The 20,436-nt window shown below is 48.1% G+C and overlaps 1 long non-coding RNA gene across 1 annotated transcript; it reads left to right on the top strand.

The window, feature by feature from the left end:
- Nucleotides 1-8,139: 8,139 nt before the first annotated feature.
- On the top strand, nt 8,140-19,798 carry LOC144100665 (uncharacterized). Its single transcript, XR_013307784.1, has 4 exons — nt 8,140-8,214; nt 12,863-12,904; nt 18,612-18,653; nt 19,631-19,798. It is a non-coding gene; the product is annotated as an uncharacterized LOC144100665 (long non-coding RNA).
- The last annotated feature ends 638 nt before the right edge of the window (nt 19,799-20,436 follow it).

The following is a 20,436-nucleotide window of genomic DNA, read 5'->3' as shown; positions in this document are numbered from 1 at the left end:
ACAGAACCTTCATCATTTACGGCTTAATTTAAGGCAAATATTTTGTTTTCGACAGTACTTCGGGCAAGAGAAGCTTACACGATTAGTGCGTCAAAGTTCTTCTGGGGCTTTCCCCTTCTTTTTCCACTGGCGTTTTTGTTTCCATCTTAATCAAACTGGACTTAGAAGATAATGAAAAATAATGACTGGGGTATTCACAGCCTAATAAGAACCGAAATTTAAACTTTCTGCTCTTTGGTGGGATTCTTCGGTGGGCGTTCGAAGCGAGCGAACGTGTTTTTTAGCTCTCTGCTCCTTCGGACGCTGGGCCTAAGGCTTCGCGGCGTTGCGGGGTCTCCCCATGGAGGCCACAGACACCGTGAACGAGCGAAGGTCTGTGTTCGGCGGTGACAATCAGCAACGCAGGGCAGGCCGCTCACGCTCACGATCACGGAGACGAACGCCGTCCAGAGGAAGGTCGTCCAGCACCATTCGGCGAATGCAGGCCGATATCGCTGATCTGCGGAACACGGTGAGGTGCCTGACGGCGGCGCTCATCACCACCTCGGAGAACCTTGAGTCCGTCATCGGGACCTTGGACGCGTCGCCGGCGGACCCACGCGTTCTAGCCTTGAGGGACGCCATGGCGCTCGCTCACCAGACGCAGAACTCCATGGCGGCTCCCTCCCCGCCATTTCTGGCCACCCCTGCGCTTCCTGCCGCCATTGCTACTCCTGAGGAACCGGCTGTGATGCCCTCTCCCCCTGATGCTGCTGCTGCGGGCTCACCGCGGACACCTGCAGCCGAGGAGAGCATGTGCACCCCAATGGACGAGTCTGCTCTCCGGAAACGGCGACGCTCAACGGGGTCCGAGGAGGAGAGGGACTTGGAAACCAAAAGGGTCATCGCGGTGGCCAAGCGGGAAGCTCGAAGGCCCCCCACTGTCACTGTTCCCTCTCCCTCCACACTCGAAGGAGCAGGGCCTTCCCAGCACGAGCCCCATGGAGCCCACCTCCAGCCTGCTGCTGATGCTGCTGCTGTTGCTGGTGGGGCGACGGCGTCCGGAAGAAAAACGGGTGCGACCTCACCAAATCCCGCCGCACGAGACCAGGCTGCGGCTGGGGCTTCGTCTGCTGGCAGCGAGCGCGCCCAACTCCGCGGCGCGCCGCAGCAATGCCCCGCAGGCAGCGGCGACGCTGATGCTGGGGCCAGCCTAATCCCGTGGCGCATTATAACTACCAAGGCGCACCGGCGTCGGAGAGCTGCCCTGGAGCGAACCGCGGCTGCTGTGGAGGTCCCGTCCAGCCTGGTGGGGACGGTGCTGTTTCGGCCGGCGAACCGGGGCACCGCCTTCACCAGGGAACAGTTGGCCGAGGAGATCGGATCCCGCCCGGGCGTCCTCGCCGTGCGGGTAAACATGCGGCGGAATGTGGTGGCAGTGGACGCGGGGAGCAGCGATGCTCTCCAGGCCCTGCTAGCCACGGCCGTCATCCGCGCCGTGCCAGTCTGCACCAAGGAGCCTCCTCCTCGGAATCAATGCTCCGGCCTGGTCTTCGGTGTGGACGGCCGCAGGACGGCGGAGGAGCTGCTAGCGGCGGCGGAGTCAACGGTACCGATGGTGTCGGCGTCTCTGTCGGGCAGCACACTCGCTCTCCGTTTTGCGGCGCCGACACCCCCGGCGTTCATCACCATATTCAAGCGCAGGCTCGCGGTCCGCCCCTGCCGTCCCCGGCCGCTCCAGTGTGCCAAGTGCGCCAGCCTGGGGCATGCCACTGAGGTGTGTCGTGCTCCTGCCCGATGCACGCGTTGCGGCGGGCCGCACGAGCCTGCAACCTGCGCGAGCAAGCCCCGCTGCATTAACTGCGGGGGGCGGCACGCGGCCATTGACCCAGCGTGCCCGCACTGGCAGCGAGAGCGTCACGTGGCCACTTTAATTGCCACATCTATGGCCCCGATGTCCAGGCGGGTTGTCCGAGCCGTCGTCCAGGTTGAGACAGCGGCCCCAGCCCAGCAACATCAGCAGACGCCGCGCGCTCTTCTTATGCGCAGGTCGTCAGGGGAACACCCCAGCAGCAGCAGCAGCAGACACAGAAGCAACGGCAGCGCCGGCAGCGGCAGCAGCGATCCGGTTGCCCGGCGTCCCGTACAGCGCGGCCCGAGCATGCGGCCGCTTCTCACGGCCAGCCCCCTGATGCACGGGACGCGGAGATCGCGCGCCTAAAGCTGGCGTTGCGCGCCCTCAGCGCACTTTTCCCGGAGGGCACCGATGGACACCGGGCTTGCTTAGAAGCAGCGGGTGCTCCCGCACAGATAAGCCAGCATGATGGCTAGCCGCCGGACTCCCTCTCGCATACCATCCATCCTGCAGTGGAACGTGCGCTCACTTGCGGCGCGGTACGCCGAAATGCGAGTTCGCATCGCACAGGATTCGCCGGAAGTTATCGCGCTGCAGGAGACGTACGTACGTTCACATGACGGGGAGCCCCAGATGCGGCTACCTGGTTACATTGGCTACCACTCAGCCACCACGTGCGAGGAACCCACCTGTGCTGCAGTGCCCTGTTGTGTCACATCTCATCGCCCCGGGAGATCAAGGTGCGCGATATACGTGCGGCAGGACGTCCAGCACACCCTCGTCGTCTCGGCGGCGGCGACATCTGACGCCCAGGAGTGCGTGGTGGTGACAGTGCGCGTCGGTGGTGTTGACGCGTCGGTGGCCAGTGTTTATGTGCGTCCAGCTGTCGCGTGGAACGCGCTGTGTTTTCGTGCTGTGTCTTCGTGCTGTGCCCCGCGCCAAATCATCTGTGGTAATTTTAACGCCCACCATAGTGCTTGGGGCAGTGCGCGCCACTCCGCGCGTGGAGACGACCTGCACGACGCAGCAACGCAGCTGGGACTCACCCCCTTGAACACCGGCGAGCCCACCTTTCGACGACGCGGAACAACCGGCTCCTGCATCGACGTTGCCTTCGCATCCAGAGGCATCGAGGCGCCATGGCGCCGATCACCATCTCTCTGGGGCTCGGATCATTACTCCATCCTAATTGAACCCACTGCGATGGAGGCGCGACCCAAACGTGCCTACCCCATTACCAACTGGAGTGCGTTCAGGCGGGCGGTCGACGAGGCGGCGGCCACTGGCGCAGATTTCTTTTCAAGTCTAGTCCGAAGCGCTCTCGCAGCCACCCAACGAGCAGAGGTAAGGGCAGGGCAGCCCACACCTGATATGAAGCTGCTCAATCTGCGCGAGAAGAGAGATCGCGCAGAGCGACGGGCGCGACGTACTGACAGAGCCGCCGACTGGACTGTCTACAACCGCTTGGACGCGGCAGCGCGCCGCCACGCCAACAAGCTATACCGCCGGCAGTGGGCTTCACTATGCCAAAGGATGGAGGAAGATGTCAGCTCACGGAGGCTGTTTGACACCCTGCGGCGCATCACCGAACCACAGGCAAACCGTCAACCGCTGGCCGCCCTCGCAATATCCAGCGGCCTCAGCTTTGTAGAATTGGCAGAGCGGTTTGCCGATCGGTTCGCGCCGCCCAGCCCCGCAAACGCCGCTAACATAGCTGCTCCTGAGAGCCCCAGAAGTGACGCCAGTCCCTCGCCCGTCGCCTCGGAAGGTCCATGTGATGCGCCGTTCACCGCGGCGGAATTGAACAATGCGCTGCAGCGCTGCCGCCGCCGCTCGGCGCCCGGACCGGACGGGGTGACATACCAAATGCTGCGAAACCTGGATGCGCAGCAACGACAGATCCTCCTGCAGCAGATCAACCTGGTGTGGGAACGCGGGGAGCTACCGGAGGATTGGCGAACCGCGGTCGCTTGTCCCATCCGAAAGGCAGGGCGCCCACCTACGGAGCTGAGCGGATACCGGCCAGTGGCATTAACATCGGCGGCAGGTAAGCTCATGGAGCATATGGCGTTGCAGCGTCTGAACGAGCGGGCTGCGGAGGCTGATTTGTTTGACGAGCGGCAGACGGGTTTCCGTGGGATGCGGTGCACGGCTGATTCTATATCGGACGTTGTTACAGCGCTGGAGCATGCCAGGGCAGCAGGCCAGGTTGCGCTGCTGCTGCTACTGGACGTCTCGGGCGCTTTTGACAACGTTCACCGCGCACCAATTCTGGCGGTGCTTGAGGGGGCCGGTGTGAGTGGGCGCCTTTTGCGATACGTTCATGGCTTCCTGAGCGGGCGCACCATGCGCGTACGGGTAGGGGGTAAGCTCTCCAAGCCTCGCCCGGTCGACATGGGCGTGCCGCAGGGCTCTGTCCTATCACCATTTCTGTTTAATGTGGCCATGTCGGTGGTGCCGGCCTCCCTCCCCACGGGCGGGCGTCACCATGTGCACATGTCCATATATGCAGACGACATAGCTCTGTGGTGCCGGGGACCACCGGGCGAGGCGTTCCGCGTGCGGGGGTGCCTTCAGGGAGCCCTGACCGCAATCGATGCCAGCTTGCGCGGCCTTGGTCTGTCGCTGAGTGCGGACAAATCGGTGGCCATGGCCTGCGTTTCACGCTCGCGCGCGCACCGTGCGCCACTGTCACTGGACGGGACTCCGATTCCTTGGCGTAAATCGGTGCGGTATCTTGGCCTGGACATCGACTGGCGCCTTTCCTTCCGCCCCGCGGCGACTAAGGCCTGTCTGCAGATGAAGAAGATCACCGCCGCCGTGGACAAGCTCACCGCTCGAGGCCAGGGCATCTCCCAGCAAGCCGCGCTGCGTCTATACAATGCCGCAGCTTTGGGGGCGGTGCTCTATGCGCTGCCGCTCGTCACGGTGCGCAAGCCGTGCTGGAAGAAGCACGAGCTTCAGCACCGCAAGTCCCTGCGCGTGTGCCTAGGCCTGCCCAAAAACTCGCAGTGCGCCGCAACGCTGGCCGAGGCAGGAGCGTGGCTCCTTGAGCTCCAAGCAGCGCGCAGGGCACTGAATCACATCGACCGGCTTCACCGAGCACCGGACGGCGGCTCGCTTCTGTAGCGTATGCGCTCGCACCCGCGCTCACGAATGGGCGCGGCGCTGCTTGAGTATGAGCAATTGACCCAAGGCCCACCCCCCTACGGCTCCTGCGCGCCCTGGCCTGCTGCCTCGGAGGTACAGCGAGAGATCGTCGGCATCGCGGGAAAGCGGAGCACACCCCTCTGCGCTGTGCAGCAGCTGGCCAGAGCCGTCATACACAAGGAGCTCCAGGACCATCTCCTCGTGTACACCGACGTCTCAGTGGCCCGCGACAGCTGCTCCCTTGCTGCGGCGGCCACCATCCCCGCCCTGCGACTGCACAGCCAGCAACACGCAGCCTTCCTGGGCTCCTCCACCACGGCGGAGTTGATGGGGATCCGGCTCGGGCTGGACCTGCTGCTCACCCTCGGCCCTCCGCCGCCCAGGAGTTCTCTGCTGTGCGACTCCCGCGCCGCCCTCAGCCGCCTGCAATCAAATGGCCGCGGTACCCCACTAGTGCGGGAAATTCGCTCGCGCATCGAGCGCCTCGCGCAGAGAGGTTGTGCCGTGCGTGCACAGTGGGTGCCCGGTCACTGCGGCATCGCCGGCAACGAAGAAGCTGACGACCTCGCGACCGCTGCACAGCAACTACCTGCCAGCGATCTGCCCCTTGCGCTGGAGGACGTGCGTGCGGCCATCCACGACCACCTCCGAAAGCAGCACCCCGACCCACGCATCGCGGGAGGTGAGCGCATCGACAGTGTCACCGGCTGTCGCGCACTTACACGGTCACAACGTGCAATGATCCTCCGCGCGCGCATTGGCTGCGTGTGGCCCGGGGAACGACGGGCGCGTCACGGAATCGCGACGAGTGATGTGTGTGACGGATGCGGTGCAGTGGAAACACTAGAACATCTGCTCCTTCGCTGCTCCGCGTTCGCCGATGCTCGTCGCGATATGCTCGCGGCCTATAGGGCGCAGGGCATACTACCAGACTCCATCAAGACGCTATTGTGGCCACAGGGCAGTGCGCGCACTCGTGAGCGAACTTTGGTGAGCCTCTGTGCATTCCTCGAACACACGGGCTTGACGTCCCGTCTGTTCTCCGTCAGGTAGTTACACGCAGTGACCGAACGCTCCGCGAGTTCTACCTTGAACGATTAATAACTGGACGCCCCACTCCAGTTGTAACCTACACAGTGCTGTGCGCGTGTGTGATTTAATTCCTCTAAAATGAACTAATCACGCGCACAACCTGGACACATTTCTTATTGTGTAAATAGTTTGTACATATTACTTCTCCCCCTGTCCTCTATTCCTGTCCCCTCACCTCTTTCATTTCATTTCTCCATTCTGCCTGCTGTCCTTTATTTCCGCTGCCCCAGCTCAGGTGCTTCAGTATCGATGGCAGATGCCGGGGCTAGCAAAAATCTTTTCCTTCCTTTTTACTATTATTTTTAATAAAACCACTACCACCACCACCACCTTTGGCGTTTTGCAAGCAGTTAAGTTTGCATTCGAGAATAGTCTTTAAAAGGAGACTGTTGAATCACGTGGCGCCGAATGAAAACTGTGAATGAAATGCGCACGGATGCAGCAGAGCAGAGAAGGTCACGGCGCGTGGTCGAAAATATGTTTCTTTGAACGGCAGGAGAAGCTTCATTTATACCAGGTGTCTCTGCTATAGGTAGCCAAGCTTTCAAAAACGCAGGAGTGTCCTGGCCAAGTGATACCAAACGCCTGCTGTTCAGTCGCATGGTCTTGCCTCCAGAATTTTTCTGTCTTCAAAACTAAATATTCACTAAAGTCTTATTACCGAACTTATGAAATGTTGTATTCAGGAACAGAGTTCCAATTCAGAATGCCGATGTAGAAGACTGGACGAGTTGGTGGGTCATCACTCTTGAACAAGCGCGAAAAATACAAAGACGCAAGAAGAGACGTGCACACAGGCGTGGTCTTACGACTGAATTGAATGGCACAGATACTCAATTATCTGCGTATATAAGTGGATATGTGAACATTAAACCTCAGTACAAGGCAGCGCCGACGCACACGTGAATTTTGCGTCCTTTTCTTATTCGCGCTGTTTTAATAATTAGTAATAATAAAAGAATTCAGGAATTGTGCATTGCCTTGAAAAATAGCTGGCTGAATTGTTTGCAAGAGGGCCGCATTTACATAAAATTACTTTTTCTTTTTTACCAGCCGCTTTTATCCACTTTTCTCTGGAGTGCCCTTTCCGATTGGGCTCTGCGCATGCACTGGGTGAGAGATTTGCGCCAGCAGCTATCACGTGGTGGCCGTTTTTTAGGGCCCATAAATAAAGCTGCGTAAACGGTACCTTGGTTCGAACGTTTCAGCTAGCTGTTTAGACGACTGTTTACAACTTCCGAATTGATATTCTCGAGGCCGTTATTTAAAAATGCGCTCATTACTCTTTCCTTAAAATTAACATCGGAGAACGAAAATGCACTCCAGACTAAGCCACGCTACTTTCAACAGCCATTAGCTCTTTTCACTAGGTTAGACCACACTGTTTCCTTTAAAAGCTAAGTTACCTTTAGCTGTGGCTCCCGGTGGTTGTGCTTACATGCAACAAGCGTCCTTTCAAGGGGAAGGGGGGGGGGATGCTTAGAAGAGTTTAAAAGAACTACATTTCTTTCGAAACTTATTCAAATATTTATATGGTGTTCTGTTTTCAAAAACGAATTGAAAAGAAATTAACCGCATGTACTACTTGTCGAATAGTGAGACAAGTAAATCGAGTGACATTCGAAAAACTGCATAGGAATTCAAAAAAAAAATTATTGTTTGTCTCGGTTGCTGTGGTGGGCGATAAGTCCATGCATTTATTTGTAAAGTATCCCTGCAATACTAACACATTCAAGACCTGCGAGACTGCTGCGCTCTCGGCAAAGCGCTGAAGACAGTTACTAGGGGGTGCCTCGGTTACTATCACTAGCCACAGTGTTGGTGTGGGTGCCGTACTTTGCGCGCATTTGTGGCAGCAAGGGTACGAGTAGTAGACACAAAAAATGCGCCCTTAAGGGCATGAAATTATACTGCCTACTTTGAATAATTAGTATAATTTTTACACTTTTTAAAATATTGTTAGAGGGGGGAAATAATGCGAATCTTGAAATCCTGTTCTCTGCAAGAACGAGAAGAAAGAAAAAATTTTGGAACGATTTCTGCATGCCTGTGAAGTAAAAGAAGTTTCCTCTTGAACCGTCTGAGCTCGGACGAAGTGTTCTTCTTGATGGAAGGAAATAAGCCCAATGCAACCAAAGGTAACGTAGGCACATCTTCAGCAGAGCATTTAGTACACTAGAATGATGCAAAGATGGAGAGCGGAAGCCGCACTGGTGACATAAATAAGAGACCACTCGCCTTCCTGTTAGGAAGGAGTTTGACAGTGTTGAGCGTACGGCATCCGTATTACCACCCCACCGCACACCTCATGGGAAAGTCCACCCCCAGCTTACCTTACGCACGCCGTGAATTCAAACACGCCCAGTGCTCTTTCCTCCCCACCCCTCCCCAAAAGATAGCCCGTTCATTGACAACAAGCCTAGCTCGCAACGTTTGCTTATGGCGCTAAATAAAAAGTGGACTCCCATCTACATTTATATGGAAGGTCCTGACATATCGCGGTCACCTATCTGGCAATAACATAGCACAACCAGTATGTTCTTAATGGATCGCAAAAATAGGCAGTATTTTATCAGATTACTTATGGGAAATGCTTAAACCAGGGGGCAATACAATGGATAACCTCCGCTAGAGGGATAGGTAGCGCACTTTAAGATAGGCTCACCTGGAGTTCGAGTGAAACCGCCTGAGGCGGTTTCACTCGAACTATGAGCTCGCACAGTAAGGCAAGCCCTGGCTTTTTTGCGCATCTCCTTAGACCTACTCCTGTTCATTTGTACAAGAATTCATTTGGACATGCTCACTGGTGATGCACCGACTTAGTGCAGCTGACTGGTGTTCTCTCTCGGCTTCATCCAGGCGGACTTTGCCGTGTTGGGCTTATATGCGTGGCGCCATATTGCCAGAAGGGTTCACAAATAAGGAAGCAAGAATAAAATAAGTACGCGGTTGCTTTCAAAAGTTGTCCTTAAAATTGTTTCAAGGTAGCGTGAAAAGGGTAAGATGCCTGTTTGAGATATTGCATCATCATCACCTTCAGTCTGACTCCTCCCTATGCAGGGCAGAAGCCTCTCCCGTATCTCTCCAATTAACCCTGTCCTTTGAAAGCTGCGGCCACCGTATCTCCGCAAACTTCTTAATCTCAACCGCCCACCTAACTTTCTGCCACAACCTGCTAAAATGAAAAATTCGGCGGACGCTTGAACCGCGCCGTAAGGGAAGGAATACAGGAGCGACTAAGAGAAGGGAGGAAGAAAGAGGTGCCTTAGTGGAGGGCTCCGGAATAATGTCGACCGTCTGGAGATCTTTAACGTGCTGTAACATCGCACAGCATACGGGTGCCTTTGCGTTTCACCTCCATCGAAACGCAGCCGCAGCGGTCTGGTTCAGACCCGGGTGATCTGGACCAGTAGCCGAGCGCCCTAACCTTTGAGCCACCGCGGCGGGGAACCCCCTGCTACGCTTGCAGTCTCTTCGAATCCACTCAATTACCCTTAAGAGTCAACAATTACCTTGCCTTCGCATTTTATGCCCTTCCCAAGCACTTTTCTTCCTCTTGATTTCGACGAGGATGTCATTAATCCGTTTTTGTTCCCTCACCCACTCTGCCCGCTTCCGGTCTCTTAACATTAAGCCTATCATTTTTCTTTACATACAAAACTGCGTTTTCCTTAACTTAAGCTGAACCCTTTTCGTTAGCCTCCACGTTTTTGCCCCGTTGGTGAGTACCGGTAAGATACAGCTGTTGTAGACTTTTCTCATGAGGGATATTGCTAAACTGTCATACGTGATCTGAGAGAACCTGTCATATGCATTGCACTCCATTCTTACTTTTCTAGCAATTCCCTCTCATGATCCGGATTAGCACTCACTACCTGCCCTAGCACCTCTTCTAGCACCTCGCTACCAGTCGTGAACTGCTGCTCCCTTGCGAGACCCTTGTACATTACTTTGGGTATCTGCGTGCTAATTTTTAGACCCCCCGTTCTGCTGTGCCTGTCCAAATGTTTTAGCATGCTTTGAATTTCACCTCCTGAGTGACTCAGCTAGGCAATGTCATCACCTAATCGCAGATTACCTACGTATTCTTTATTAGCTCTTATCCCCAACTATCCCCAATCCCGGCCTCGGAATACCTCCTGTAAACAGGCGATGAATAGAATTTGCGTGACCCTGTCTGCTTGCCTGACAGCTTTCTTTATTCTAATTTTATTGCTGAATTTATGGAGGACTATGGTAGCTGTACAGTTCCTATATATATCTTCCAGTATTTTCACATAACACTCTTCTATACCCTGATTCCGCAATGCCTGCATGACTGCTGATGTTTCTACTAGTCAAATAATTTCTCGTTATCAATGAAGGCTCATATAAGGTTGGTTTATAAAGAATCTGTCCGCTAATGATGTTGATGACGGATCTGTTCATGCCTTTTGCCTCTTGTTCAACTTTCAACTAAAAAGAAGTAAAATGATCTGCAATCTGAAAATCTGAACAATCCACGATAGCATAGTACGTGCCCACTTTTTTGCACTGTGTACGCCTGATCCTAACCACACTCTTAACTCTTCCTAGCCTCACTAGTCCGATGACATCCCATTTAATAATCACCGGTTTCTCAAACAGCACTGCTAGACTAGCATCACTCTATATATTGTTATAGCATTAAACGTTGCCATGTTATGATCCTAATGGCGGCCTGTCCGCAGCCAGAGATTGTTAACACCCTCCGCAGCGTCACAGGTCGGACTGCCTTCCATTTGCTCCGCAGCTGTTGTGGGCTGATGGCCGAGGTATTAAATATGACTGTATGTGAGCACAGCATATGACTATATAAATGGGGTGCAGAAATACGATGTGGCCATCGACATGAAGATAATTTAAAAACCGACAAGTGAGCCAAGGCTACGCTGCTACTGTGTTAGAGGGCAGGGAAGATGGGATTATTGACAACACACGATGAATAAGAAGCAGAAGGAAAGCCTTAGTCAGCTGGCCGATGTTTTGACAAGCGGTCGTTTTTTTGTGGTCGAAAGAAGGAAGCACTCTTCCCGAAACAGTAGTAAGCGAACTACGACTTATATTTCAGCCCTAATTCATGTAAAGTGAACTTTAACAGCGTGGCACGTATTGGTGAAGACGCCAATCATCAATTTCGGGCATCGCAAATCGCAATGTAGTGCTCACTATCGTACGTGTTAGAGGCTGTGTGAGCACACTTGATAATACCGTTACATTCCATTTGATATGAATGCATGACTTTCATGGAATGCTTATCCTTCAAGTGAGCTGTAAGGCATACTGGCAAGAGATATAGGCGGAGTTCTCTTGGCACAGCGCAGAGAACGTGATTATATCTAGACTGTTAATAACACTAACTGCAAGGATTGAGGGAGAGCTTCGACTTGGAAAAAGCTCCGTCATTACTGTTGTGGAGGAAAATTACGCCATAAAATAAAGACACCCTGCAAGTATCAGATGTAAGTGTTTAGCTCAACCTTAACGAGAAAAGCAAAAGGAAATGCACTCAACCCAGACTCTCACGAAACGAGTCGACTGCACACAGCCAGAATAGCAGCATTAGGTAAATACATGTGCAAAACATGCGTTTTCTGAAACACGTCTGTAACTGTTTCATCGAGCGAATCGTCGCCTTTGCCTACCCGTGCTTCGCAACCGCCTCGGCAGTGTGCTATAGAAGAACATTTAAACGACCGCTCTGCCTGAATATGTGAAATATTCCCAATGTATTTCTGCTTCTTGTGGAAGATACAACAGCATGCATCCTTTATCGTGTACATAAAAAGAAGTCATACTTAAACATAGCCCGCTTATGCTGAACTAGATGGACACACACTTTTTGACAATATACGCACGCATTGCGAAAATGCACGCCCAGATGTTTGCTTACTGCCGAAGAATAGGCATTGGAATTATTTATAGAACTTCTTTGATGTTCAAAAGAAAGAACCCCACAGGAAGAAGCAGTTAATTTTAATTCTCATAAACATGCTTCTTGCGGCGGTCTCGATAATGTAGCCATATAAACTGTCCAAAACTCCAAGTTACTAATCTTTACATTACTTGGCCTAATTAAGGATGCCCGGCCTGTTTCTCTTTTTTTTTTTGCAGGTGGACAGAGCTCCCCTGATGCGGCTGCAGCCGGAAAGCGAAGAATAGTTTACCGAGTGTTGCACAAGAACAGCTGATTCACGCTCAGGCAGATTTCCTCACAATTGAGTCACAAACATGAGGTTGCTTAAGTTCGAAACCCGGCGGCACTGTTTACCTTCATATTAGTAACAAATTGGAAGAATTGCACTTGGCTTTTATACCCTTGTGAAACTCTACTCTCGATTTCTTTTCTCTAGGAACATTGAAAGCTTGCATATTTCTTTCGTGTAGCCGCCGTTCCAGAATTTTAGAAATATAAACGGTTTCAGAAGGCCGTTCTAGGCCCGTGAGAGGAGCATGTCCCAAAAATCGAATTACTTCAGTACCGCACATTAAAGTATCTGAGCCGGATTCACTCCAGTCAAAGGTCGTCTGAGTGCCTTGCTATCTCTGAGAGAGTTTTCGTACCCACGAAACAGACGGGATGCGTCAGGGCCGTCATAAATTACACAGACAAAAAAAAACCTGAATTTGATCGAGGAGCAGCTCATCTATAAGTGCGAGTCTTTGCAGTGTTTGACGCTTGGGAGGTGCATAGGGCTATGACGCGAAACGGAATATCACTGGTTTATGTCACATACTGAGCGTAACCACTTTCCTGACCTTTTTCAGGCGGCCAAAGAGCACCTGAAGGGCATTCAACGGGAAAACGAAGTGAGCACACCATTTATCTTCTTTTTTAAAAAGTAATAGTAATTTGAATAGAAGCTCGTTAAAAAGACGCGGCTCTGTCCAGCTCAAGTTCGTAAGACAAGCTTTCGCTGGTGAGCAGGTCAAGAGCGGAGGCAAAACCCAATGGGCCCCTGGAATGAGAGCCCACGTTTTTCTTTCTCTCTCTCAAACAAAAGCTGGAAGTTCGCACAGCATTTTCCAGGAACTCTCTAGAGCCATACTATCTGGCCGCTCCACTCATATTCCGAACCGTAGTTTGCAATTATTCCGGAGCCCTCCCCTACGGCACCTCTTTCCTCCTTTCTTCTTTCACTCTCTCCTTTATCTCTTCCCTTACGGCGCAGTTCAGGTGTACGCGCTCTAAGTGAAACAGACACTGCGCCATTTCTTTTCCAAAAAAAACAGTTATTATTATTGTTATTATTATATAAAGGAGCGAAAAGGGATGTCATGAAAAACTATCAGCCTATTTCAATACTAGCCATACTTTCTCATATTATCGAAAAATTTTATTTGAAATCCATGTCGTCTTTTGTTGAAAAGTTTTCAAGTCTGTCGACTCGACAGTTTGGTTTTGTTCCCGGTCGCGGTACTGTAGCTCTTCTGGAAGAGTTCTCCGATGAACTTTTTTCAGCTTTCGATCAAAATATGTTTAGTGTTGCTTTATTTTTAGATATTTGTAAAGATTTTGAAACAGTTCATCATGGTATTTTATTCGAAAAACTATACTCCATAGCCTTCAGAGGTCCATTTTACGATGTGCTCAAGAATTACCTTTCCGGTCGTTCAAAAGTTGTTGTTTTAGAGGGGATGACGAAGGTAAGTAGTCAACTTCCATTGAAGGCCTGGGTTCCACAGGGCTCCATATTATCACCTCTTCTGTTCAATTTGTTCGTAAATGACTTATCTCAGGTTATTTCCAAAGGTCTAATATTTCAATACGCCGACGACACTGTTTTGCTTTCCAAGCACTTTTCTTACAACATGGCCATTATTAATCTCCAGAATAATATACAAAATCAATGACTTGGTTCACTAATAACTGCTTGGAGGTTAACCAGATTAAAACAAAACTCGTTTGCTTCAGATCCCCGTTAAAACTAACAGCTATAGAGGGGCGAGTTTTTCTACATGTTCACGGCTGTTTTCCTTGTCGGTGCGTGCCGGTCACCTATGTGAATTCGGTAAAATACTTGGGAGTCTTCTTCGACAGTGATATGTATTGGCACAGCCAGCTATCACAAGTCTGTGATAAGCTTCGGAGCGCGGCCTGGTTGTTTTTTCATATAAAATCCATTGTTCCTTTTCACATAAAAAAAAATATTGCGCATGCTCTGGTGTACAGCATTCTCCGATATGGGATTACTGTTTTTGGTTTTTGCTCCGCCAGATGGCAAAACAGAGTTGATACTTTATTAAGAAACATACTAAGAAACACAGCCTATAACACTCCCTTCTCTATGTCTGATAATATTTTCACAGCCCTTGGTCTTCCATGCTTTCGAACACTCTTTCTACAGACTGCAGTGGTACGACATTTCTGGGACAGCAATTTCAAAACACGAAATACAGCTTCCCGACGCCTGCGTAGTTCCATTCGTTTTAAGGTGCCGCGCTCCTCAACAACGTATGGGGAAGCCAGGCGCTGTGTTTATGTTCCCCAAATTTTTAATGACTTGCCAGAGGAAGTATTTTCCGCAACATCAAATAAGTGCTAAAATCATGGTTCACTCATTGTAACACGGTTCCTATATATCTGAAAAATGTTCATGATCAGTCACGAATTGTTAAACTAATGTTGTCTTAACTTAGGTTCCTTGCAGTTTATTTTCATTACTTGTTCATGTTACTTTTCCTAACCTTTTGCACCTTGGTCACTATTCATTTCGTGCTAGTATTGTGTGGATAATATGTTCATATTTCATGTTTATATTGCACGTCCGTCTGCCGACTTTGCCGGGCTAAGTCCCTCAAGCCACTAGAGGCTGTGACAGGCCCGTTTCATTGCCCTGTACACGTTATGTGCAATAAAATATTTATTATTATTATTATGTCTCATTTACGCGTAACACGCACAGTCTTCTCTACTCTTATTCTGTGAATGGTAGGCCGCTGCCCAGGGTTGATGAAATTAATGACCTCGGCGTACTTTTCGACCGTAGCCTCAGCTTCTCCTCTCACACAAAACGCATTGTTCTACGGGCTATGCGTACACTCGGCTTCATCTGCAGGCTTCCGAGAGAGTTTCGATCCCCACTTCCTTTCTTAAAGCTCTACCTCTCCATATGCTTGCCGCTTTTGGAATATGCGTCTGTTGTTTGGAACGGCACTTGCCAGTCGAACTGTGAAAAAATCGACAGAGTTCAGCTAAAGTTTTTACGCATATTTCAACATTGGTTTTCTTCCCAAACTTCCAGCTCTCGTCCCAGACAGAGTAACTCACTGCAGCTTCCTTCTCTTAGCTGCCGTCGTGTGAGGGCAGATATAATTTTCTTGTATAAACTTCTTCATGGTCACATTCTATGCCCTCAGCTCCTTTTGCGTGTACCGCAAAAGAGCATAAGGGAATTCAGACCATTCCAAGTTTCTGCGCTCCTGCTCTCCTTCTCCCCTCTGGACAGAATGCAAAAGTTGTTTAATTCTCTTTGTCCTCACCTTGATATATTCGAAAATTCTCTCCCTTCCTTTTTATTGGATGTCCGTGACGTTCCACTTTGAGCACTCTTTTTCTCATACATAACTTCCCCTTTCATGCATTTTGTCTTTACTACACTTGTGCATTTTCACCGGTATTATATTCTTTTTTTTCCTTAATTGTTCATCACGTCTACTTGTTTTCATTAATATTCTTTCTTTAATACTGTGTACCCTCGCCTGATTGTCTGTAACGCGTTCACTAAATACATTTCTTATTGTGTATGATTTTAGTTCTAACTTGTATTTCAGAGGTTTCTTATTCGTTCATATTAGTATTGGCTTTATTCTTGTTTGTATTTTGCTATATGTTGTTTCTACTTGGCTGTTATCGGTCGTTCTTGTGTTCATTCTCTTTGTTTATCGTTTCATTAGTTGTTTATATGTCTGTTGCCTGTTCTAGCTGTTTTCATTTACCGCTGATCTCGCTGTTTTCTTGTTTTCGATTTTTTGCTTCATGCTTGCTGTCACGCCTAGTTTATGTATCTTCTTTTTTTCTATCGCCTTGACTGCTGCATTACCTCCCCTGAGTGTCTTCCTTTGTGGTGAATATTACATTTTGTGCGCGTGAATGGTCTACCAGCACCAAGACCTTTGGGTTGTTCCTTGGCACCAAAAAGTAAAGATTGATTATTATTATTATTATTATTATTATTATTATTATTATTATTATTATTATTATTATTATTAATATTATTATCATTGCTTGTCATTGCAATTGGACATATCCGCCTTCTCTGATTGGTGCTTGAAGAATGGGCTCACTCTCAATTCATCTAAAACCAAGGTTGTCTCATTTACGCGTAAAACGCACAGTCTTCTCTACTCTTATTCTGTGAATGGTAGGCTGCTGCCCACGGTTGATGAAATTAATGACCTCGGCGTACTTTTCGACCGCAGCCTCAGCTTCTCCTCTCATACAAAACGCATTGCTCTACGGGCTATGCGTACACTCGGCTTCATCTGCAGGCTTTCGAGAGAGTTTCGAGCCCCACTTCCTTTCTTAAAGCTCTACCTCTCCATATGCTTGCCGCTTTTGGAATATGCGTCTGTTGTTTGGAACGGCACTTGCCAGTCGAACTGTGAAAAAATCGACAGAGTTCAGCAAAAGTTTTTACGCATATTTCAACATCGGTTTTCTTGGAAAACTTCCAGCTCTCGTTCCAGAAGGAGTAACTCATTGCAGCTTCCTTCTCTTAGCTGCCGTCGCGTGAGGGCAGATATAATTTTCTTGTATAAACTTCTTCATGGTCACATTCTATGCCCTCAGCTCCTAGCGCGTATCCTTTTGCGTGTACCGCGAAAGAGCATAAGGGAATTCAGACCATTCCATGTTTCTGCGCTCCTGCACTACCTCTCCCCTCTGGACAGAATGCAAAAGTTGTTCAATTCTCTTTGTCCTCACCTTGATATATTCGAAAATTCTCTCCCTTCTTTTATATTGGATGTCCGTGACGTTCCACTTTGAGCACTCTTTTTCTCATACATAACTTCCCCTTTCATGCATTTTGACTTTACTACACTTGTGCATTTGCACTGGTATTATATTGTTTTTTTTCTCCTTAATTGTTCATCATGTCTACTCGCTTTCATTAATGTTATTTCTTTAATACTGTGTACTCACGCCTGATTGTCTGTAACGCGTTCGCTAATTACATTTCTTGTTGTGTATGATTGTATTTCTAGCTTGTATTTCAGAGGTTTCTTATTCGTTCATGTTAGTATTGGCTTTATTCTTGTTTGTATTTTGCTATATGCTGTACTTGGCTGTTATCGGTCGTTCTTGTGTTCATTCTCTTTGTTTATTGTTTCGTTAGTTGTTTATATGTCTGTTGCCTGTTCTAGCTGTTTTCATTTACCGCTGTTCTCGCTGTTTTCTTGTTTTCACTTTTTTGCTTCATGCTTGATGTCACGCCTAGTTTATGTCTTTTTTTCTATCGCCTTGACTGCTGCATTACCTCCCGTGAGTCTCTTCCTTTGTGGAAGACAAATTTACGTTTTGTGCGTGTGAATGGTGTACCAGCACCAAGACCTTTGGGTTGTTCCTGGGCAACAAAAAATAAAGATTGGTTGATTATTATTATTATTATTATTATTATTATTATTATTATTATTATTATTATTATTATTATTATTATTATTATTATTATTATTATTAATATTATTATCATTATTATTATTATTATTATTATTATTATTATTATTATTATTATTATTATTATTATTATTATTATTATTATTATTATTATTATTATTATTATTATTATTATTATTATTAGTTTGGATGGAGCTGGTACTATTGCTCTAAAGCAAAACATTCGGGAAATATACGCCAGATATAATAAGTGTACTGTTCAAAGGAATCTGAATTTTAATAGACGCTGTCTATGAATGTTGGAATGGTGTGTTTTTGTTATATTTCTTTCCTTGGCTAAGCTGATATTTGAACAATCGCGTCTCCTAGCCTAGAGTTCACACTTTCCGAAATTATTACCCAGTGGAAGGGTATCAGTGGGGAAGTAAATATATTTCCACTTGTTTCAACACGAGATTGTACAACATAAGCAAACAACTGTCGGGCATAAAGCCGAAGCTATAGTTTAAGCGGAAATGGGATACATGCGTATGTGTAGCATGCACACTCCTTCCAAAGGCCAGGACTTAACTCATGTTAAGCTTCTTGAAAGAACACCGCTAAGTAGAATGATTGGTAGAGTAATCACAGTCCTTCTCCACGCATCATTCTTCTAGATTTTTGCTTCATAAACTGCACTTTAAGCTGCAAACACTAATTGTGCCAACATGCCTGGTATCTAAGATGTAACCATCCTTTGCCCTCCAATTTCACCAAGTGCCCCTTTGAGGGCCAGGGTCATGTTCCCTTTCGACGATTATCGCTCACACCGATCAGTTTCTCTCTTAGACATTTTTTTTCATATTTTTCAATCACTGCAATGTTTATCTTCCTTATAGACATTCTTTTCCTCCTTTTCAGGTGGATCGAGAACACCAGATTCGCATTCAACGGGCAAGCGAAGTGAGAATTCCATAAGAATAGATGCAATTTTTGTGTTCGGTTGAGAGATGTACTGTCCACAGCGTAATGTACTGTCCGCCTGCCGAAATAACAAAGGATTTCGAGCAGATAAATCAAGTAAATAGGAGCCAGATAAAAAATACATTTTGTTTGCAACAGTGCAAACACATGCACGCAACATTTCGTGCGAATGTCTGAGATGTGCATTTCCGAAAGCCTGTCCCAACAAGCGTACGTAATCTTTCAGTGCTATCTTCTTGCTGTTTACTTCTTCCTTTTTCGACTTTCGAGCTTTTTCAAGGTCGCACTCATAACAACAATAATCCTTCCCAGATGCGCCGTCATATGTACAATATTCTCTGAACATGGCTATGCGTGCTAAATTACCTTGGCAATAAATATGTGAAGGGGCGGAGCAGGCACGAAGCGCTCGGAAGGTATTCTTCTTTAAAACATGAAATTTGAGTTGATGAGTGCCTCTTAATCGAAATTACAGTTGAACTCCTTGCTTCACTGCATTGGGTGAAAGAAAAAAGATTTTGTTTTAACATATAAAATTCCACAGGTTCAAAGTGCTAGATATTGCCAGTGGTTTTGCATTTTTATTGAAATGAAGACATGCTTTTAAATGTTTAAAAAGGCCATCGGCGTTTACCAAACAGCTTTGCTCAAAACGTAAATCCTGATCCGAGGACACCTTGAAGTGCGTAATGCCCACCTATGACTTCCATGTTTCACCCCTGCGGTTGGTTACCCTATTTAACCCCCTCCAATACCTCAGATTCAGCGCCATAACCCGATTATCATGTTTTAATTTAATTAGTTACATTTGTGAACGAGAGCTTTGTGATTCTAATCCTGATTGTCTTTACCACTTTTCGTGACCTTGGAAGACTGAGAACACGGAATGTAACATATGGCAATCACACTTGAATAGTTCGCGATAAGTTATTAACCCTTCACCACCTAATTTTCAGGCGGCAAGAGAACTCCTGGAGGGCCTTCACCTGGAAAGCAGACACACCTGACATGACTTATGCATGAATGGAGCAGAGAACAGGGACTGAACTTTCGAGGTTTATTCAAGGGAATGCTGTTTGCAAATTATGTATGAAGAAAAAGGGAATGAGCGTATGGCTGAATCTTTAGGACTAAGTCGGGCGTCATATTTGCTGTCATTGGTTGCATAACAAATAAAACCATTTCCATCTCTCAGTTGATAATTTAGGCTCTCCAGAATTGCATAAAGATGATGCTCCTTTTTATAATTTTATGGTGTGGTCTTAATTCTACAGTAGATAAGTGCTTCCTGGAAAACAAACATGTTCTGCGTTTCATCAGGATTTCCGTCCACTATAGGGCTCTGCTTTGCCTTTAACGCGGTTTCATCGTGCACAAAAAGCCCCGCCCAGCCGGCAGAAAAAAAATTCTACTCCCTCCTGTTTGGTATAGTGAGATTACGATATACTTCTTTTGCCCCTAAAAAATATTCTTAGAAATAAAAATGATAAGAAGTTGTATGTCGACAGGCATGAATCTCTTTACAAGAAAAAAATTTGTTCTATTTAAGGGCTCCCTTTTTTCGGCCACTCTTAATTCGCCAAAACGTTATTTTTCTAATGTTGGGTTATTGCTAAATATGATATACTAGCTTCACCTCTGAAGCAGTTGTTTATGTTTACAGAGCATACATTGCATCTTGACTGGAAGTAATGAGTTACCAAGAGAATCGCTATTCCCTTTAGAGGTGATTTTTCATATCTGCGCATGTTCTGTTTATGTT

The sequence above is a fragment of the Amblyomma americanum genome, chromosome 8 (genome assembly GCF_052857255.1).
Source record: "Amblyomma americanum isolate KBUSLIRL-KWMA chromosome 8, ASM5285725v1, whole genome shotgun sequence".
Classification (NCBI taxonomy): Eukaryota; Metazoa; Arthropoda; class Arachnida; order Ixodida; family Ixodidae; genus Amblyomma; species Amblyomma americanum.
Note: the sequence above shows the minus strand (reverse complement) of the source record. Positions and strands in the feature narration are given on the sequence as shown.